Source organism: Anser cygnoides, chromosome 6 (assembly GCF_040182565.1).
Source record: "Anser cygnoides isolate HZ-2024a breed goose chromosome 6, Taihu_goose_T2T_genome, whole genome shotgun sequence".
NCBI lineage: Eukaryota > Metazoa > Chordata > Aves > Anseriformes > Anatidae > Anser > Anser cygnoides.
Genome location: NC_089878.1, coordinates 17,587,927 through 17,600,684, shown reverse-complemented (window position 1 = coordinate 17,600,684; position 12,758 = coordinate 17,587,927). Strand labels below are relative to the sequence as shown.

Sequence of the window (12,758 nt, the reverse complement as noted above, 5' to 3'; positions counted from 1 at the left end):
ACACAAAGTTAAAAGGGAGTCTAGACCCAGAGGCAACCTCACAGATGTGTCTAACCATTTAACCAATTAGACAATTATCAACTCTCTTAAAAGTCATCATGGCTCAGATAATTTCATGCTTCATTTGCTTTTCCCACTTTCTACACAGTCACCTCTAGAAAACTCGGTTACCCAAGTTGTTTCTTGTTTTCCTTTTCTAAGATCTTCTTTTGGCATTGCTCCCTAAATGTCCATCAGGTAAAAGATTGTATCAACAGGTAATACAGATTTTTGAAAGTGCTCTACTGAAACTGTCTGCCATGGAAACCAGGTTCACTGATGAATAAGATTTAGCTTTCTGTCCAATAAAAAATTGTCAATGTTTCAGAAAATAAAAGTGCTATAGATCACCAGTGCCTTAGAGTATTCAGAAGCTGCAGCATTTAGCTAAGACCACACAACCATGAATCATTTTAGCAAAACAAAAGCATAAAACAGACCATGCAGTCCCAGTTCCCACTGCTAATCGGTGTCATGACGCTTACCTTAGTACCCAGGGCTACAGTCCACCTCCACCGCAACATTTAAACATACACACAGCATGAGACTCAGAAATAAATAATCCTTTCATTTCAACATGGTGCATTTGTGATGTTGGGTGCTATGAGACAGTGGGAAACCAACAAGTCCAAACAAATCAGGGCTGCTGTAATTGTGTGCTTAGCTTTAATTACCCTTGAGGACAGTGTTTGCAACATGACTCCAGAGGGAGGGCAGCCTACTATTGACATCACCACATCAAATATAACCTGAAAGACTGACAAACTGTGTTTCAGTGGTACCTTTCCTGTTATTATTCTTGTAATTAAAGTTAGAGGTTACTGTTTTAGATGGCTAGCTGGCTGCTACAGAGCTGTATCTTTCAAATAGGTTCTTTTTATTTTATATTTTTATTTTTAAAAGAGATAGTGTCTGTTTGAATTTTTGAAAAAGTTAATAAAAGGGGACCCTGGAGTGCAGGGTTACAGAGATTCTGCAGGGTCATGAGATTCAGAAGAACAGAGTCCTCAAATCCTGGCTCTGCAAATTAAGGAGTACTGCTTTACGTATTTTCAAAGTTGGGATTGATGAATAAGTAAAAATTTGAAAATCTATAAAATTGTAATACATGGTATGTACCCTCCCTTACATGGGAAGGAATGAAGGCAATAGATTTAAAACTAACAGATCTGGTAGCACAGATCACCACACTGGTAACGTTATGGAACATTGATTAACGACTGGCATTCAACTGGAAACATTTTCTGCTTTTGGAAGTAGCAGTGCACCAGCTCTGCCAGCGATATATCATAAAGAGTTTCAATGCTGTTATGTTTTCAAAGATTGCATGACATGAACTTGGGCAACCCTACCCTTACCTGCATTCACAGTCAAAGAAAAAAATAATGTGTATTAAACAGAATGTTCTGTAAAATTAAATTGAGATTGGACCAAAGAAAAAAACTTTAACAATATATTCATTGACTTTCAACAGAACTTCAGATAGTGTAACTCTGGAAGAAAAAAGTCACCCCTAACTTCTCAAAGAATAGTATCACTTTAATATCACATTTCATAAATTAAATCTAATTAATAAATCATTTGAAAATAAACAAACAGAAGATAATAGTTGATGTGAAAACAGCATGAAAGCAGTTTTATGAAAACTTCCATGCAGCCTGCATCTACTTTCCATGACCACACTTGAGCAGACTGGGCAGCCCCACCACCCCTCCATTCCCAACTCTTCCCTTGAGCCAGCACAGCGAGTCAGACCACCTGGAAACAAACCAGCAACAAAACAACAACAGAGAAATTTGCTTTCAACCAGACTCATGAACTGATTAAACTGAATCCACAATAGTGCAACGGAGAGTACTGAGATGGGGGTGTATGAAAAATAAGTGTTGTGACCAGTGATGCTTCTCACTCCTACCCAGATTCACCTGAACTGTCCCTCAGCTTCCTGGCAGCATAGCAGATAAATTTAATGCCTGCCAAACTGTTTCTGGTTCTCTCTCTCAGGGCAGCATCTGTCGAACGTGGCATTATTAACTCATAATCAGCTTGTGATATGCAGCAATCCTTTTCTGCATTCACAGAGCAGCGATCCCTGCTTGTGTGCCCTATTGCTTATTACTCAGATCCTGTTCTCCTTTGTATGCTTTGCCACAAATTCACTTGTCTGCATTTTCAAAGGGAAGATAACACATTAGTTCTTAAACTCAGTTTGGTCCTTCTACTCTTTTAAAAACACTGTGACCCATCTGGTCTCTTTTAATGCTCTGGGACTTCCTCTTCTCTTCACAAGTGGTAAGAGCTCCAGGATTTCCATTAGCGCAAATGTCCCTGTACAGCATTTGTCAGATCCAGCATTTTGAAGATCCCAGTTCATCAAAACACCAACTCGTTCTTGCATTGCAATCTCCCCCTTTCATTTAACTTCCCCCCTTCACTTATTAAGATGACCATCATGTTAAAACAATTGATCTTTCTAACACCAATAATGCAAAAATGGCACCACGCAATCCCAGCTTCTTGACTTCCTGACATCCACATAATAACAATCCAGCTTTTTCCCTGGTGGTTTGTAAGCATTGTAAGTGCATTTACAGAAAAACTTCTTAAAGTTTGATGCTTATTTCAGTCTCATTTCTTGCTCTTTTTTTTTTTTAATTTTGTCCAATACATTCATATTACTCTTTCTTCATCATCCTTTGTAATTTGAACTACTTTTCATTTCCTATCTATACATACAGTCTTTGTGCTTGAGTACACAAAGAGCTTATATTTTAGTAAAATTATCTTTGCTGCACTTCCTGATAATTTGCACTTGTGCTCTTATTAGGATGTCTTTAAAGGAACTTGCAAACTCTCACAGTAAGTTTGATAAAAGAAATAGTCGGATAAGTGAATCTTGAAGAAAAAAAAAAAAACAATCCTCTGTGCAAAATTCCTTTCACTACCAGTCATTTCAGATACAACATTATTTCTTTTAATAAATAGACATAGTAGTATTTTGGTGCATAACTTAACAGGAAAGAAAATTAGGTAAGATGTCTATTCTGTTCTTATGCCTATTAAGAATATAACTCCCTCTTATCTCTAAAACATATTTTCACTACCTTAAAATGTAATATTTTACTCTGATTTTAAAAGCAGCAAGCCTTATTTAACATTTAGTTTCCTCAGTGCTAATAAACTGGACAGATCTAAGCAGCATACAGGCTTTGGCCTGCCTCCTGGAATGGCTAGAAATATTTGCCTTGTCCATTCTCTTTTTAACCCCCTGACTATTTACCAAAGTAAAGATCAAGCCTACGATTCTGAGAAGTAAGAATGAAGCAATGCACACTCTTACATGCATTTTTCTCTGTTCTGAACTTTACTTTGCCTGTATTAAGAAATAGACCACGTTCCAAATCACTGGTCTTTAAATTCATGTTTGAACCTTTTCCTTAATTCTCTTGAGTGCCATGCACATTTACTCTTGCTTCATACTTAGTTCTTGGCAAGACTGAAGAAATGGAGGCTTTGCTGACTGAAAGGCAATACACATTAGACACAGAAGAAAAAAAAATCTATAACATATCTCTGCTCTTTTCTTTTTAATTACATATATTTGCTATTGAGAAATACAGAGGGAAGTAAAACTACTTGTGTACCTGGAGGTATAATGTGCAATGTACAAAACTTCAGCAAATGGTCCAAACTTGCATGCGTTACCCTGGTGTGAATCCATCATCGTTCCTTTTAAGTCCCCAGAGTCACTGGAATTAGCAGCAATACAAGAGTGAAATTTGGCCTATTAACTTGAGCAGGAGGAGCTCTCTGTAGACACACCAGCTGACAGGCCAGATGCTATAGCTAGCATTTCGCAGTGCAAAGGAGTAACAAGAGGAGGTACTAGGGTATTTGTTAGCGCACTTATACATTAACAAAAACCGCTACATGCTATTCATTGGCTAATACTTCCTAAGCTGCTGCACAAAGAAACCCAGCAAATACGTGGGATACATGAACACCGAATGGAAAAAGGGAAACAGCTATGATACCACAGAGATCACAGCATCTGCAGCAGGAGGACCACAGCAACAAGCCATGCACAACGACCTGTAGCCTGGGGAGACGATCACAGCTTACACCCCTCTATCTACCACTACATATTCTGTACCACATGCTGCAGCTTCCTCACCACACTCTCTTTCCATTGCTTTGCAAACATCCTGAATCACAACATCTCCTTGCACTAATAATTGCCACAGTAGCATGCTAAACTGGGCAAGAGAAGTTTGCAAAGGTAGAGATGAAAGACTGGTTCCTTAGTTAAGGCCCAGGTTTATACATTCCTGTGGATACAGCAATCATGGTTTCACAGTTGCCTGCATTCCAGAATGGGTTTAAAATATGCTGTATATTTCTGCAATAGAACGGCCTTTCAGAGTGAAACCATACTCCAGAATACACTCACTGCTGTATAATCTAGGGAATTGAACCAATCTAAACCGAGTCACTAATTCAGGAGCCGGGGTTGATTAAGGTAATTAAGAATTAGGCTCTGAACTTGCATTTTCAGAAGTACTCACTGGAGGTCAATCACCTACAGAAAGAGCCCGTACTTTTAACATGGTTACCCCCAACAGATAGCATGAGTAATCTCCCTCTGCCTCCACTGGTGGTAAGTACACCCTTAGCATTTGTGTCGTTTTCCAGAATTTTCAAAACCATTCTCTGGAAGGATTTGATATTAGAGTCTGCTTGAAATTTGTCCATAACTATAGTATATGCTTTTGAGCACAGGAAGAAATCAGGCAACTAAATTTACCATTAATCTGCTTTTATGTACTCTAATCAGAAAGATTGGGATGGCATAAGTTGCTTCAAAATGGAAAAAATGTCCTTAGGTATTTAAGAAATTATAGCCAGAGTGCAGAAGAGAACAGGAAAGAGAAGAATAAACCCTTTTTTTTTTTTTTTCTCAGTAGTAGAATGTTTACAATAAAGACAAGTAATCTACATCTACCCCTTTAAGTAACACATAATAAGATTTTTACCTTTTTTGTTTTAATTGTAGGTCTATTTCACTAGAAGTTTTGCAAAGACAATTTCTTACAGCTTACTGCCAACACAGCAATGACTACCTCTACAACACTTTTTCCCAGGACATGAATTTCAAACATCTTCTATTAAACAACACTTCTGAAAATTACACAAAACAAAAATGAGTCATGCAAAGTGAAACTTAATCCTCAGATGTCTTTTCTATAATAGAAAAACAGAAATGTATGTAGCATATTTTAAAGCCCTTATGAAACACACATTTGAATAGAGATCAGTGACCAATACCTCAATTAAAAAGAAAGAAACAAAAACCCCTTGTCTTTAAACAACAGTGCAGCCAGAATAGGGAAATAAAATAAAAAAAAAAAAAACTCACCATTTTTTCCCCCCTGATTTAACACCATTGATTTCAACAATGAACATAGCCATCATTTTACAACAAAACTTAAGGAAAAATGTCTTCTGGCATATTTTAAATTCATTTCCAATATTAACTGTGAAATGTTCATCTTATGGGGTAGGATCTCACAGTATTTAATCTTGGCATCCATGATGAAGTAAAGGCAGAATGAACTCAAGCTGGAAATAAGAAGAACTTCTAAGAGCAGCTGGACTCCAGTGTGGTCAGAAGAAGGAAACTTCAACAAGATTTGAGATTGTAAACCACTATGCCTACATTAACAGGGGTATGGACAGGATGAGCTTTGTCCAGTATTTCCATTTCTGTATGTGCATATTCAATCATAACAGTAGAGTAAATCTGTAAATCAATCTAAGACCACCTGGTCTTCATATGCAGGGATAGGTACAGATCATAGATTGATAAATCAATCTATTAGGCAGCTGTGCAGAACAAAATAAGACAGACAAAAAACTACAGAAAAGAAAAATATCTGGACATTCTATGTGAAATGTTTTTTATTATTATTATTTATTTGTTTGTTTGTTTTTCTAAAGATAACCTTGGTTATGTAGCAAGAAATATGAAAAGGTACACACAGTAAAAACATTTGATATGTTTCCAAATAATACTTGAGTTGCAAGAGTGAGGGACTAACCTGCCAGAGTAACAATTAAGGATAATGAGGGAAAAGCCCAGTTCCCTCTTCTGCATAAAACTATCATGTGTGAAGCCTAATAACCTGACCACAGCATGAGGGACAAAGCTCGAAGAATCAATATACATTTTCCATGAAGCAAAAAATTATTGGTCCCTTACTGACAATGCTTACTGTGTTAAGCAGCGGGTACCTTTCAAATTGAAAAGGATTTACAAATTGAAGAGACTGATATAAGAAGCAAGCTGTGGAAAGTCTAGCATATATAAAGAGTTACATATGTATGTGCTAGTAACAATACACAACAGACAGAGAGGCAAGGGGGGACACTGGGTATCAGAAAGACTAGTAAAGAATTTTGGAAAGGTTTGAAAAATAGAACTGAAATAAAAGGACACACATACACACGGGTTTGAACATTGGGGAAAGTTTCTCAACACCAAGATTACTCTCAGTGACATTTAATGTTCATGGTGGCACTCTCTGAGCTGAACCAGACCGTGGAAGTAACCTCCCAAGAGAATTTTGGAGTCTCAGCAGCACACACATCAGTATCAAGACAATAAAATAGTGTTATACATAAAGCAGAAGCAAAGCTATATGGACAACTAAAGGATTAAATGACCACCAAAGGATACAGAGACTGCAGACATTAAAGACAAATTACAATAAAGATATTTACAGCCAGTGTCATATAATTTTCTTTTTTTTGAAGTATAAACATGGCCTTGCTTGATTTCAAGGAGACGGTGTCTTTCAGAGATAGTTTTATCACAAATTCTAGGTAATAGATAGATACAACAAAATTTAACAGAAGCAAACAAAAACACAAACATATCCTACAAGTTGCATCAGTGATGTCCCAAGTGCAGTGGATTTTATCCTGTGCAGACCACAGCACAAAAGTGGGTCCTTCCCGCACAAACAGGATTGTCAAAATCTTAACATCATAACATGAAAGCATATAGAAATACCTACTTTTTTTAGTTGTACATAAAAAAAGAAACTTTAATGTAATGTTTAATGTCATGCATTTATTTTGTATCTGAAATTTGTGTTTTTGTTTTCCTGTTGTACTTGCACTTTCTTGCATTTTAAATTGAGAGAACAGTATAAACACTAATAGAATCACTCTTAGAGTGATATATCAATTCCTGCAGAAAATTAAAGCGAACAAAAACTTTTCACATCTAGACTTCTGTCAAATATGGTTGTTGACAACTGAATAGTTTAATAGTGCCCAACACACTACTTGCAAATTCTGGGAAAAGAAGGTTGCTAAGATTCCCTCTCACTCTGAAGGTGGAATTTTCCACTTTATAAAATACTATTTTTGTCAAAGCAATTTGTACAGAGTCCTGCTACCACCATACATGAAATGGAAAGTTCCACAGCTGTAATGAAACTGGGAACTTTTGTTCATGGAACACTTTTATTTTCATATTTTCATTAAGGACAAACGTGTCATAGTCAAGAACAGGGTTTCTTATCTGTGCAATAAATATAAAGAAATTACAGTTTTATTCACAAATATAAGTTGCATCTGATTTTAAATGTTATTTTTCCATAAGACATTTCTAGCAAAGTTCATGATAACACATCGTAAGCACAGCTGCTCATTGCCTTATACCCACTGTAACAATTTGTTTGCATGCAAGTTGCTGAGAGCTGAATCAGAGAAAAGCACAGACAGCTTGCATTTAGGGACATTAGGGTTTGTGCAAGTTACAAAGAAATACATTTATTAATTTATTTTTTTTTATTTATTTATTTTTCCCAGGGTGACTACCGACTTTCAGCCATTATTACTAGATACATCAACAATCACTGCAAAATAGGACTAGACAGAATATAAAGAAGTCATCCAATCCATCTGAATAAAATGACACCTTTTGATAATCTGGCAAGAATTCTGCTTAAATCTATGGCATCTGCTCTACACTATTTGAAAATCTCCTTACTATAAAAAGTACTCAAAACACAGGGAAAATAAGTAAAGGTAAGAAAAAAGCTGACAGAAGAAAAAAGTCTGCTACTGGCTCCATGGTATTTAGTGTGATTCCTGTGCACGTGCGCAGCTCAAAAAGAGTTAAAATCAGATCTTTGAGACAGATCTTAGTGAACTCTAAAGAGATATCCATTAAAAACTACAAAAATCCATAAGATGTCTCACATTTAAAAGAATGGTCAGCAGGATTACTTGCTACTTACTTTGCAAATATTACATAATGACAAGCATCAAGATCTTGCTTACAGACTGGAACTTCAATTACTTGCTAGAAAATTTGGAGAAAAATAATCAGAGTGATTATTTTTATTAATTATACAGATTAATTGATGGAGTTATAACAACTGTTTAGGCATTTCAGTGTTCATCCTTTGAGAGCAACTAGATTAAAAATGTAGTCAGGCATTGGAATAGGTTGCCCAGGGAGGTGGTGGAAGCACCGTCCCTGGGGGTGTTTAAGGAAAGGTTGGACATGGAGCTCAGGGACATGGTTTAGTGGGTAATGTTGGTGTCTGGGGGGTAGTTGGACCAGATGATCTTGAAGGCCTTTTCCAAACTTAATAATGTTTCTGTGATTCTAGATATTGAGAGATCTGTTCTAATACCAGTGAAAGCAATTTAGCAATGTGGTCAATCTTTCCTTGAAAGTCTGGAATTCCACTTCTCAAAGTTTTGCTCACACAAGAAGTTAGTTTCAAAATTATACATACATTTTTGACTTGCAAAAAAATATTCCACTGGTGATAAATCGCAGAAAAATGAATTGTATGCAACCTTTAGTTTTCAGAAGTGTTTATAGAAATGGATTTAGGAAAAATAGCAGCTTTGTTTTATAGGTTAAGCAACTTTCTTAGGGAATCAGATTTAACAGAGAACTTATCAGAAGGGAAATACTCCCTGGAAGATTCAAACAAAGAGGATAGGATGGTAACAGGATAAAAAATGTCACTGTAAGACAAGGTACAGAACTAAGCCTGAAGTGATAATGATTTAAAGCAGGCACTGCTTGGCTTGGGGCCAGCCTGGAGTCAGCTGGTGGCCTTCAATTCCTCCTGGCGTACACAAGACAGACATGCAGGTGTATTTGCCACTATTACATATGTAGTTGTCTTTCTCAGGAAACGAAACAGGTATAGAGAAGCCTCTACTACTTAGGTTATTGCTGCTCTGCAAATGGAGACTGTCAATCTCTAGTGTTGCTGTTATCTTGTCTCTCATGAAAATAAAGTTAATTTTTCTAATTGACTACAGTCCCACACTTCCATCAGCTCATATTAATTAATCTCATCAAAAACACGAGAGCACATTTGCCTACATTTATTTCAGTCTCATTTAGATTCCCTCCATTCTGCCTTGTTTCTTTTACTGCTGAAGAGACAGATGAACATACCTGCCAAAGAAATGAGGAGGTGGCAGCTCTTTACCCTGATGTCCAACCTCCAAAGTTTAAAAGTGAAAATGACAGAAACCTTGCCACTTCTGAACGTCCTTGCAATGCCGTTCAGCTGACAGTCAAGGACTATATAGGTTAGTGTTTCACTTTAATTAAGAGTTTTATGAAAGTCTAATATAACTGGTAACTTCAAAATACGTGTTATTTAATTTGAATTATATACATGCTTCAGGTTTATCTACAAACTTTCAAAACCAGAGGTCTGTTCAGAAAGTTTTTGCAACTGAGACAAATGAAAACAAATAAGGAAACTGAGCTTGTTGAGTGGGAGATGAGGCACTAGCAGCCCTGAAAGTTTTGTTTTAAGAGTATCCCCTCTCTCACCCCCACTACACCCCCCCCTCCAAAAAAAAAAAAAAGCAAGCAAGAAAACCTTTTTCTGTTCATAAGGCAAGGAGACAGTGAGAGCTGGACATGTTTCTTAATGCAAACAAGCAAAAGTATTTGAATAAAACAAAGCTAAAAAAAAATACTGTATGCCTTTATTAAGGAGGGACAGAAACAGGTGTAACTGAAGCCATGAGTAACCGAGGACCACATGAATATCTGTCCAGTTCTCTGAAGTCTAAAACAGACATCAGATGGTGTTTTGTGCTCTTGTTACTGAATGAAGCTGTTCTGTTTATCTGTGTGAAATGAGGGCTTGTGTGATGCTGTCAAGTCAGGCTCCGAAAAACACCTGGTTGCAATCTCCACTTTCCATCTTTCCTGTAGAGTAGAAAAGCCTTCTTTGATAACAGACAGCTCAAATCAAGAGCCCTGGATACAAGAAATGAAGTGACACCTTTACAAAATACAGTGCGCTAACATGACATATTAACTGGAGAAAGTAGCATTTAAATTCAGCTAATTTAAGACTCCAGAAGGTATTTTGGTACATGCTGTATTGATGGCATATATTTATATTAAGAGGCAGAATTTCCACAGTACATCTCATCACCAATAGTTTAAAGAGAATTGTCAAATATTGGACAAAAATTACTTAAAAGAATAGTTTTATTTTCATTAACTCATCCATCATTACTTTTGTTTATGAACAGATCTCCTCATTCAGTACCTCTCAGCTACATAAAAACTACTTTAATTCCAATTCTCTCAGCTCTAACATCAAGTATCTTTCTTAAAATCATTTGCCTCTCACAGCTGGTTTCCAGCACTAGTCTCAGTCTGATTTACTTAAGGCTTTTTCTCCAAGAATGATTTTCAATTCTACATGTCAGTAAAACATCCAAGCTCCTGCGACCATGGGGCTGAGATCAAAAAGTGGTAATAACTCCTCCTAGTCCCCTTTTATTTTATTTATCTGTAAGAAAAGCATTGCCTTTTCTTTTTTACATGCTTCCTTTTTCAGATCAACACTGAAACTAGATGAGAACATTAACCTTTAGCTTTTACCCTCTTTAGGAGCTTTGTTCTCTATTCCATTGACAAACTGAGCAGAAACCTTGAGCTCTCCTCTTGAGGTGGCACATATTGTATATACAATGAGCACGCAACTCATGCCATTACAGAAGGCAAACCACAGTTTCCTGTTGAATTTTGAAACAGTACCTCATGCATAATTTATAAAATCTGCTGATTGCATCAACCTTACTTTCTGATATGCTTTCTGCTTTAAAATGTCACATGCAATACTTCTGTCATAGGTGCAATATTTATTACTGGCTGTATGTGACCCTGCACTGGCATCCATTTTGTTGTTATCAACAATCACTTGAACATTACAGATATTTATTTTTATTTTTTTTTGGCTGATAACATCACCTACTTCTTTGTTGTTACTCTTAAAGTTGCCATGGAAACAAAAGAACAGCTGAATAGCAATTTTAATGCTTGAGAAATGCTTATTCTTTAGTAATAGGATGCTACTTGCCGGTATGGACTCTCAGGGTTTAATGGAAACTATTATAAATAGTAACTTTTGAATCAAAGCCTTGCTCAAAAAAAAAAAAAAGACAAAAGCCAAAAAAGAGACTTGTGTTTCTTCCTACCCACCTCAGTTCTACTAATAATGAACTGATGTAGAGGAGATGATCTCCCTGCTGTGACACAAGGCATCAGCACGGGAGAGTCCTGCTCCCTATCCTGAAGGAGACAACAGTTGCTGCACAGAGAAACAATGCTTACCTTTTCTCTCCAAGTGTCTCTATGTTGCAAGTAACCTCAAAATGGAAAAGAATAAGGAAGTTCCATACTTCATCTTCCTCACCAACTCAGGTAAATTGCTGCTCCATCCCAGAAACACAACACGAGCTATGAAAAAATCAAGGATCCTCTCTTTGAATTAATTCTCTTAGCCACACAGTTCTCCTCTTTCTCTAGCACAATCCTTCCTACACAGAGTAGGAAGCTCAAACTAACAGCTGAGTCCTGCTGCTGTCTGCCCATAATCCACGAACTCACATAACCGTACAAATTGCCACTGATGGGAACTGAGCGCGCTCAGCCCCTGGATACTCGGCGCATTTCAGATTCCTGTCCTGGATGTCCAATTCCTCTCATCTCCCTGCAGCTCCTGAGCAGACAGAACACAAGGGATCAGCATGAGTATCACCTGAAGCCTCTTCTACCTTAAATCCTGTTGTTAATCAGTCAGAGAGTTTGTAGAGATATTTATAAGCAGCAGAACATGACTGGTTTGGTACAGAGACAACATGCAATACAGCAGCGTCTTGCTCTGCAAAGCCAACCAGTAGGCAACATGCAGCTGTCAGGGACAGCTGAATGAATATTTTCCTACGCAAGAGCTTTTCCCTCACCCTGCTGACAGTTAGCACTTGGCACTGCTGCCCCTCTCCCAAGACCTCAACGGCAACAAGAAAACAAACCCTGCCCCCAGGGACTGCAGGCTGATCCTCTCCCAGCAGCAGGAGCAGCTTTGGCTCCTCGAGCTTTGGCCCCATGAAGACTGAGGACCTTCCCTTGGTGTGCAGGATAATAGTCAGGAGGAAATATTCTAGCAAGGGAGCAAGTGCTAGAGGAGACAATGATGAGGAAGACTGGGATGAAAAATGTTTATCTTTCTTCACCAGACATCCCTGCAGAAAGATGGCTGCACACCCTTTCCCAGTCACTGAATCATCTCTGCCTTCCCTGCCTTTGTTGCCCACAGCCCTGACTCCACACTTGTTGCTCCTCTAGTTTTTACAGAAACCTTCCT

At 37.5% G+C, this 12,758-nt stretch overlaps 1 protein-coding gene across 8 annotated transcripts in view; it reads right to left on the bottom strand.

Moving 5' to 3' along the window:
- ZNF385B (zinc finger protein 385B) overlaps nt 1–12,758 on the bottom strand; it is a 170,493-nt gene that overhangs the window by 67,413 nt on the left and 90,322 nt on the right. Inside the window, exon 1 of one of the 8 annotated variants that reach the window (XM_067000081.1) lies at nt 11,726–12,304. The exons of the other annotated variants lie outside the window; for them this stretch is intronic. The gene's annotated coding sequence lies outside the window, so the exon portion shown is untranslated. Of the gene's footprint in view, nt 1–11,725; nt 12,305–12,758 lie in introns of those variants that run through there. 8 annotated transcript variants of the gene reach the window in all.